The sequence below is a fragment of the Oncorhynchus masou genome, chromosome 6, assembly GCF_036934945.1.
Source record: "Oncorhynchus masou masou isolate Uvic2021 chromosome 6, UVic_Omas_1.1, whole genome shotgun sequence".
NCBI lineage: Eukaryota > Metazoa > Chordata > Actinopteri > Salmoniformes > Salmonidae > Oncorhynchus > Oncorhynchus masou.
The window spans coordinates 16,776,667-16,785,571 of record NC_088217.1 but is presented as its reverse complement, the minus strand read 5'-3'; the positions used below and the strand labels follow the sequence as shown (position 1 = coordinate 16,785,571).

Below are 8,905 nucleotides of genomic sequence, written 5' to 3'. Positions count from 1 at the left end.
CTTTATTAAATGTTTCTGGTAAATTGTTTTGGATTGGCATGGCTGTGAAATGCAGTGTTACCCTACTAATGTGATACACAGTTATTTAATCATACAAGTTGGATGATAATTTGATCAGTTTGCCTGTCTATCACAGTCCTCTCCTTTTTTCTTTCCCTCTCATCTGTCGCTTTCTTCATACCATTTCTGTTTCTCTCTCTCTCCCATTCTCTCTGCCTCTTTCAATATGTTTTCCTTCCTCTCCCTCTCTTCATCTCTCTCTCTCGCGTTAACACTCTCTCTGTCCACTCCCTCTCCCCCTCCTATCCACTCTCCCTCCCTCCCTCCCTCCCTCCCTCCCTCCCTCCCTCCCTCCCTCCCTCCCTCCCTCCCTCCCTCCCTCCCCCTCCCCCTCCCTCCCTCCCTCCATATCAGTGTCTCTTCCCCTCCCTTCCTCCCTCTATCCCTCTTCCTCACCCCAAGGGAGGGAATAGGGCGTCAATAACCAGAGCCCTTTGACTGCCCAGTTGTGCCCATGGGTGTGTGTGTGCTGGCACATTGGATTTGTATGTGTGTGAGTGTGAGAGAGAGAAAGGAAGTGAGGAAGGGAAAATATTACTGTATCGTATTCCTGCACAGTGGTAGCGTGTGTTACTGTTAGAGGGAGAGAGAGCGAGAGAGGCACTGTATAATGTTCTCTCTCTACAGAGAAGGCTCTTCTGTGACAGAGAGAGTTAAGAGGGAACTGAAGCAGCTTGCTGAAAGGTAAAATGCGCTCCATGGTTCATTCATGATATTGAGGAAATAGAGTAGTGTGGAGTTTATAATGGGCACTGAATGGAAAGATTATACTGTTTGAATCTTCCCATCTTGTGCACTGCTTTGTGTACTGTGTTTGCACTATGATCTGTTAAACCCTTATCTATTATAGTTTTTCAAGTGGCAGACGTGAGTAGAAGTGAGTATTGAGTAGTACTGTATATAGAGTATTGAGTAGTACTGTGTACAGAGTATTGTGTATATAGAGTACTGTGGTACAGCAAAGCTGAGAAGTATGGTAAGAGCTAGCTCGTTGAAAGCAGTGGAAGAATACTTTGAATGCGTGTGTGTCTAGACGATTCTGTTTGAGAGGACACAGAAGCAACAGAGTGTTCGGGAAACGGCCAGCTGTCCTAACAATATCTCTGGACCTACCGCTTCTGGCCGTCTGAGCAATACAGATTGTCATGATATATGCACTTTGTCAGCTGCTCAGAGAAAGCACTGGTCTGTTGACATTAATTGAGATAGAGATCAGAGTGATATGTTACTCATGTATTAGTGTATGGATGGTTTAAAATATAAAACTGTAAAAGGTCACCTGTTTTTATGGACTTCGTCCCATTTTTTTATACTTTATTAATATGTCCACTAAGAATTTGTATTGCACTGTGCAATGACCTGCTTACAATACATTTAATGTATATTTTAAGCCAAATAACTACAGATAGGGTGAAATTCTCTCATGTGGAATACCTTGGGCAACATAGCAAAGACACGTACAGGATTTGATGTTCTAGTAACCAGATAGATGCAAGACATGCTATCCCTTCATAGCAAGCTCTAGGTATAGCAGGAGATTGCTTGCAAGTCAGAAATAGTTCTGTCAGTTTACATAGAGCTCTCTACTGTAGTGCTAGAGCTCATTAGCAAAGGAGGTGAAGTGGATTGTTCTTTAGAAAGGACATGCAGCCTTAGAACTAAATGCAAAAGCAGTGGACTGAGCAGATGTTACGGTGTTGAGCTTATTGGTCATCTCCGTCACCATTCCAGCTGAAACCTCTGCATTTACTGTAATATACAGTGCATTTGGAATGTATTTATATAGCCCTTCGTACATCAGCTGATATCTCAAAGTGCTGTACAGAAACCCAGCCTAAAACCCCAAACAGCAAGCAATGCAGGTGTAGAAGCACGGTGGCTAGGAAAAACTCCCTAGAAAGAACAAAACCTAGGAAGAAACCGAGAGGAACCAGGCTATGTGGGGTGGTCAATCCTCTTCTGGCTGTGCCAGGTGGAGATTATAATAGAACATGGCCAAGATGTTCAAACGTTCATAAATGACCAGCATGGTCAAATAATAATAATCACAGGCAGAACAGTTGAAACTGGTGCAGCAGCACGGCCAGGTTGACTGGGGACTGCAAGGAGTCATCATGCCAGGTGGGATGGTCCTAGGGCTCAGGTCCTCTGAGAGAGAAAGGAAGAGAGAAAGAGAGAATTAGAGAGAGCATACTTAAATTCACACAGGACACCGGATAGGACAGGAGAAGTACTCCAGATATAACAAACTGACCCTAGCCCCCCAACACACAAACTACTGTAGCATAAATACTGGAGGCTGAGACAGGAGGGGTCAGGAGACACTGTGGCCCCGTCCGATGACCCCCCCCAGGACAGGGCCAAACAGGAAGGATATAATCCCACCCACTTTGCCAAAGCACAGCCCCCACACCACTAGAGGGATATCTTCAACTACCAACTTACCATCCTGAGACAAGGCCGAGGATAGCCCACTAAGATCTCCGCCACGGCACAACCCAGAATGGCCAGGCAGAGACAGCAAGGGCGGTTCGTTGCTCCAGAGCCTTTCCGTTCACCTTCTCACATTGGTAGGCAGACCATTCCATAAAAATGGAGCTCTATAGGAGAAAGCCCTGGGGAAGGGAACCAAAACATTTCTGCAGCATTAAAGGTCCCCAAGAACAAAGTGGCCTCCATCATTCTTAAATGGAAGACGTTTGGAGCCACGAAGACTCTTTCTAGAGCTGGCCACCCAGCCAAACTGAGCAATCAAGGGAGAAGGGCCTTGGTCAGGGATGGTCACTCTGACAAAGCTTTTTTTTTTTTCTTACGTTACAGCCTTGTTCTAACATGGGTTGAATTGTTTTTTGCTCAGTCTCACAGAGCTCTGACAGAGCTCCAGAGTTCCCCAATGGAAATGGGAGAACCTTCCAGAAGTACAACCATCTCTGCAGCACTCCAGCTAGTAGACCTTTATGGTAGAATTGCCAAACGGAAGCCACTCAGTAAAAGGCACATGACAGCCCACTTTGAGTTTTCAAAAGGTACCTAAAGACTCTCAGACAATGAGGAACAAGATTCTCTGGTCTGATTAAACCAAGACAGAACTCTTTGGCCTGAATGCAGAGCGTCACGTCTGGAGGAAACCTGACACCATCCCTACTGTAAAGCATGGTGGTGGCAGCATCATGCTGTGGGGATGTTTTTCAGCGGCAGGGACTTGGAGACTAGTCAGGGTTGAGGGAAAGATGAACGGAGCGATGTACAGAGAGATCCTTGATGAAAATCTGCTCCAGAGCTCTCAGGACCTCAGACTGGGGTTAAGGTTCACCCTCCAACAGGATAAAGACTCTCAGCACACAGTCAAAACAACGTAGGAGTGGCTGTGGGACAAGTCTCTGAATCTCCTTGAGTTGCCCAGCCGGATCCCGGATTTGAGCCCGATGGAACATCTCTGGAGAGACCTGAAAATAGCTGTGCAGTGACCCTCCCCCTCCAACCTGAGAGAGCTTTAGAGGATCTGCAGAGAAGAATGGGAGAAACTCCCCAAATACAGGTGTGCCAAGCTTGTAGCATCATACCCAAGAAGACTTGAGGCTGTAATCACTGCCAAAGGTGCTTCAACAAAGTACTGAGTAAAGGGTCTGAATACTTATGTAAATGTGATATCAGTTTTTGCTTTGTTAATATGGGGTATTGTGTTTAGATTGATGAGGGGAAAACAACTATTTAATCCATTTTAAAGGCTGTAATGTAACAAAATGTGCAAAAAGTCAAGATGGCTGAATACTTGTCAAATGCACTGTATATGCTTTAGTGGATGCATACTGCGTAAATGTCTTAAGCCTTCTCCCCACTTAGTATGGAAGCAATACAGGGATAATGTGCCCACACACAACGTGTGTGTTTATATTTACCCAGGGTTTTTCCATTTCCTGTGTGGCTGAGCTGGGAGATACAGACAACAATAGGCCTCATCTAACTGGGATTAGAGGGTTGCTATTTTCCGCGCTGTGACCATGGCAAGACCTCTGGTACTACTGAGGCTTAAAGGGTTTTTAAGTTGTTTTTTTTGTTACCGGCATGACTTTTGGATTCATAGGGTTTCATCGATTTTTATGAATCAAATGTAGTTGCTTTTGCCTAGGAAGTTGGCTAGATTAGTTACACTGAGTATACCAAACATTAGGAACACCTTCCCAATATTGAGTTTCCCCCCCGCCGCCGCCCCCTTTTGCCAATAGAACTGCCTCAACTCGTCAGGTCATGGATTCTACAAGGTGTTGAAAGCGTTCCACAGGGATGCTGGCCCATGGACCATCCTTGATACACACGGGAAACTGTTGAGAGTGAAAAACCCAGAAGTGCTGCTGTTCTTGACACAAACTTTTCCCCCTGGCACCTACTACCATACTCCGTTACATTTTTTGTCTTGCCCATTCACCCTCTGAGTGGCACATACACAATCCATGTCTCAAGGCTTAAAAATCCTTATTAACCTGTCTCCTTCCCTTCATCTACACTAATTGATGTTGATTTAACAGGTGACATCAATAAGGGATCACAGCTTTCACCTGGTCAGTCTACGTCATGGAGAGAGCAAGTGGAATATCCAGAAGCATGAAAGGGTTAGAGAGGGAGAGAGAGAGACAGGTTTGTGTGTACAGGTTTCATGCACACTTGATAATTTGCCTGTGTCAAAAAACATGGTGAAATAGCAGGGTCTGTACACTTTGTAAAGCTGTTACATGAACAGCAAGTAGAGAGCTGAGTTGACGGAAGAACAAACAATCAAATGCCTTGATGAGTGCTCAGAGCAGTGTAGGGTCTGAAGTAAGGTGGTCTACCAAAATCTGTCTGGTCTCAATGGTTGAAAGGCATTTTCAGCTGTTGATACCCCCCCAAGCACTCTTTCACTCACTAACTCACATGCTCGCTTACATTCTCATTCTCTCTCTTTCTCTCTCTCTCTCTCTCTCTCCCCTTCTCACTTTCTATCATTATTTCTCTCTGTCTACCCCAAGGCCTCCCCTTCTCTTTCACCCAAATGGTCCTGTTCTCAAACCTTCTCCTCCAAGCTTTTTCTCCCCTCTCGGCTCTGTGTGCCCACTCCCTCTAGCCAATGTCTCTCTTCCCCATGCCTCGTAACCCCCCCCCCCCCCCCATAATTGAGACAGTTGATCTAGCTGGTCTGTCATAATATAATAAAGACAATAGATCTAGCTGGTCTGTCATCATGGAATAGAGACAGTAGATCTAGCTGGTCTGTCATAATATAATTGAGGCAGTTGATCAAGCTGTCCCCCCCACCCCACCCACCCACTCACTCATCCTCTCGTGCATTATCTTAATCTTTGTGTCTTCTGTTTATTTGGTGGAAAGGGGGAGGGGAGGTACATGCTTGTGTCCCATGGAGGCAAATTTGTCTGTAGCCCCTGTACTTAAGGACCTGTGGGACAGACAGACAGGCAGGCAGACGGAAACAGAGAGAGGGAGAGAAAGAGCATGCTTTCTCCTTGCCTACCTACTTATTCACAGCAACATGGCTTCTAAATCTAGCCTGTGCTCTGTGTGGAATGTTGAAACGTTTGCACTGTCTGTCTCTTTGACTCAATTACACAGTGGTTAAGAGGAGAGAAGAAGATGCTTAGAATATATAAGAGTCAGACTTCAAGCTGGAGTGGAGATTGTGTGTGTCAGTTGTCTGAACTGCTGTTTTAGAATATTCTCAGCTCAATAATCTCAGATTTTAATTGTTAACCTCACTATGTTAAAAGTGTATGAGTTACTCACTTCTTCCCCCCCTCTTGGAAGTCGACCTGATAAAACCTATTATTGGATGACAGAGAGAAAGTAACCTCTGACTCAAACTGTCAGAATTAGTCTTTGGTCCCACTGACTCAGAATACCCAGCCACTTTCTTTATTTGCCTTTTGCCTTCCTGCTGCTGAGACCTGGCCCAAAATAGCACCAGACAAAGTTACAGCCAATGACCAGCATTGAATATCCAATAGTAGGCCTACAATAAGCAAAAAAAAGGGTCACAAAGTAGTTTGAGTGGAAATTCCGCCCCAATAGCCTAGATCTGTATGCCCAGATCCAGAGCACTCCCAAGTCTCAGGACGGCAGTAGTGATGCACTTATCTATCCGCTTCATCTGGTTAGGCTCGTGCTTGGCACAAGTTTGATCAAGATGTCTGTGTCCTGAAAAAGTATTTTGTGGTTCATTGGAATCCATTTATATTGTGCCATGATGGCATTGGCAGTCATATGTGGCATTCCCATTCATTGGAATCCAGTCATCTTTCCATCACAGTAAAGTTCTACTAGGTTGTTAGGTCACAGCTGCACTGAGGAAGGTACTGTTGTCTAGTTCTTCTTTCTATGCCCATGACTTGGCCTCTCTGTCTCATGCTGGCTGTAGGGAGGGCCACATGGGCAGCTGTACTTGTGTAATACCACTCAGTAGTCCCTGAGGGTTGGATGGGAGACGGGCAGGCACCTCTGTAAGTAGTAGCTAGTCTAGCTGATGGACAAGGCAAACGTAACCAGATGGCCCTAGCAGCACACTGGCTAAAGGAACTAATGAAGCTCCTCAGGCTGCTGCTGCTGTCCTGGACACGTGTCCAGTGTGTGTGTGTGTGTGTGTGTGTGTGTGTGTGTGTGTGAACATCCATGTTAACGTGATCTTGCGTATACAATATTAGTGTAAATAGGCTACATGCACACAACACAAGCATGTTTGCGAGTGTACAGCGTGAGCGGGTGTGGAAGGTTAAGTGACTCCGACGGTGTCCTGCAAATTGCATCCTGTTGACTCATGAGTTCTGCTGTGTGTGTGTGTGTGTGTGTGTGTGTGTGTGTGTGTGTGTGTGTGTGTGTGTGTGTGCTAGGCTACTGTGGTCAACACCAATCTTTAGGGGCTTCAGTCTGTGTCTGTCTGCATCCTTTCCTTCCTGTGGCTTACTCCATCACTTTATCCAGTTTACCACCATCATTACAACCAATTAATTAACAGGGGCTTCCTACCCTGTCGGATGAATCACTGTTCAAAAACTGGAGATACGTCCCAAAAGCCCTATGGGCCCTGGTGAAAAGTACTGCATTAGAAAGAGACCAGAGCCCTATGAGCCCTGGTGAAAAGTACTGCATTAGAAAGAGACCAGAGCCCTATGAGCCCTGGTGAAAAGTACTGCATTAGAAAGAGAACAGAGCCCTATGAGCCCTGGTGAAAAGTACTGCATTAGAAAGAGACCAGAGCCCTATGAGCCCTGGTGAAAAGTACTGCATTAGAAAGAGACCAGAGCCCTATGAGCCCTGGTGAAAAGTACTGCATTAGAAAGAGACCAGAGCCCTATGAGCCCTGGTGAAAAGTACTGCATTAGAAAGAGAGCAGAGCCCTATGGGCCCTGGTGAAAAGTACTGCATTAGAAAGAGAACAGAGACCTATGAGCCCTGGTGAAAAGTACTGCATTAGAAAGAGACCAGAGCCCTATGAGCCCTGGTGAAAAGTACTGCATTAGAAAGAGAACAGAGCCCTATGGGCCCTGGTGAAAAGTACTGTATTAGAAAGAGAACAGAGCCCTATGGGCCCTGGTGAAAAGTACTGCATTAGAAAGAGAACAGAGCCCTATGAGCCCTGGTGAAAAGTACTGCATTAGAAAGAGAACAGAGACCTATGAGCCCTGGTGAAAAGTACTGCATTAGAAAGAGAACAGAGCCCTATGGGCCCTGGTGAAAAGTACTGCATTAGAAAGAGACCAGAGCCCTATGGGCCCTGGTGAAAAGTACTGCATTAGAAAGAGAACAGAGACCTATGAGCCCTGGTGAAAAGTACTGCATTAGAAAGAGAACAGAGACCTATGAGCCCTGGTGAAAAGTACTGCATTAGAAAGAGAAGAGAGCCCTATGGGCCCTGGTGAAAAGTACTGCATTAGAAAGAGACCAGAGGCCTATGAGCCCTGGTGAAAAGTACTGCATTAGAAAGAGAACAGAGTCCTATGGGCCCTGGTGAAAAGTACTGCATTAGAAAGAGAACAGAGCCCTATGGGCCCTGGTGAAAAGTACTGCATTAGAAAGAGAACAGAGCCCTATGGGCCGTGGTGAAAAGTACTGCATTAGAAAGAGAACAGAGCCCTATGGGCCTGGGTGAAAAGTACTGCATTAGAAAGAGAACAGAGCCCTATGGGCCCGGGTGAAAAGTACTGCATTAGAAAGAGACCAGAGGCCTATGAGCCCTGGTGAAAAGTACTGCATTAGAAAGAGAACAGAGTCCTATGGGCCCTGGTGAAAAGTACTGCATTAGAAAGAGAACAGAGCCCTATGGGCCCTGGTGAAAAGTACTGCATTAGAAAGAGAACAGAGCCCTATGGGCCGTGGTGAAAAGTACTGCATTAGAAAGAGAACAGAGCCCTATGGGCCTGGGTGAAAAGTACTGCATTAGAAAGAGAACAGAGCCCTATGGGCCCTGGTGAAAAGTACTGCATTAGAAAGAGAACAGAGCCCTATGGGCCCTGGTGAAAAGTACTGCATTAGAAAGAGAACAGAGCCCTATGGGCCTGGGTGAAAAGTACTGCATTAGAAAGAGAACAGAGCCCTATGGGCCCTGGTGAAAGTACTGCATTAGAAAGAGAACAGAGCCCTATGGGCCCTGGTGAAAAGTACTGCATTAGAAAGAGAACAGAGCCCTATGGGCCTGGGTGAAAAGTACTGCATTAAGAAAGAGAACAGAGCCCTATGGGCCCGGGTGAAAAGTATTGCACTATAAAGGGAATAGGGTGCCATTTGGGATGTTACCGCGAACTATTGTGCTTTCCTGCTCATCTGGGGTCACGTTCAATGGGACGCAATGTTAGAGAACATT

General features: G+C 45.9%; 1 protein-coding gene across 1 annotated transcript in view; it reads left to right on the top strand.

Annotated features, from left to right (window-relative positions):
* The first annotated feature begins 624 nt into the window (after positions 1-624).
* LOC135541424 (tensin-2-like) overlaps positions 625-8,905 on the top strand; it is a 56,907-nt gene continuing 48,626 nt past the window's right edge. The window contains exon 1 of the mRNA XM_064967665.1: positions 625-744. The gene's annotated coding sequence lies outside the window, so the exon portion shown is untranslated. The remainder of the gene's footprint in view (positions 745-8,905) is intronic.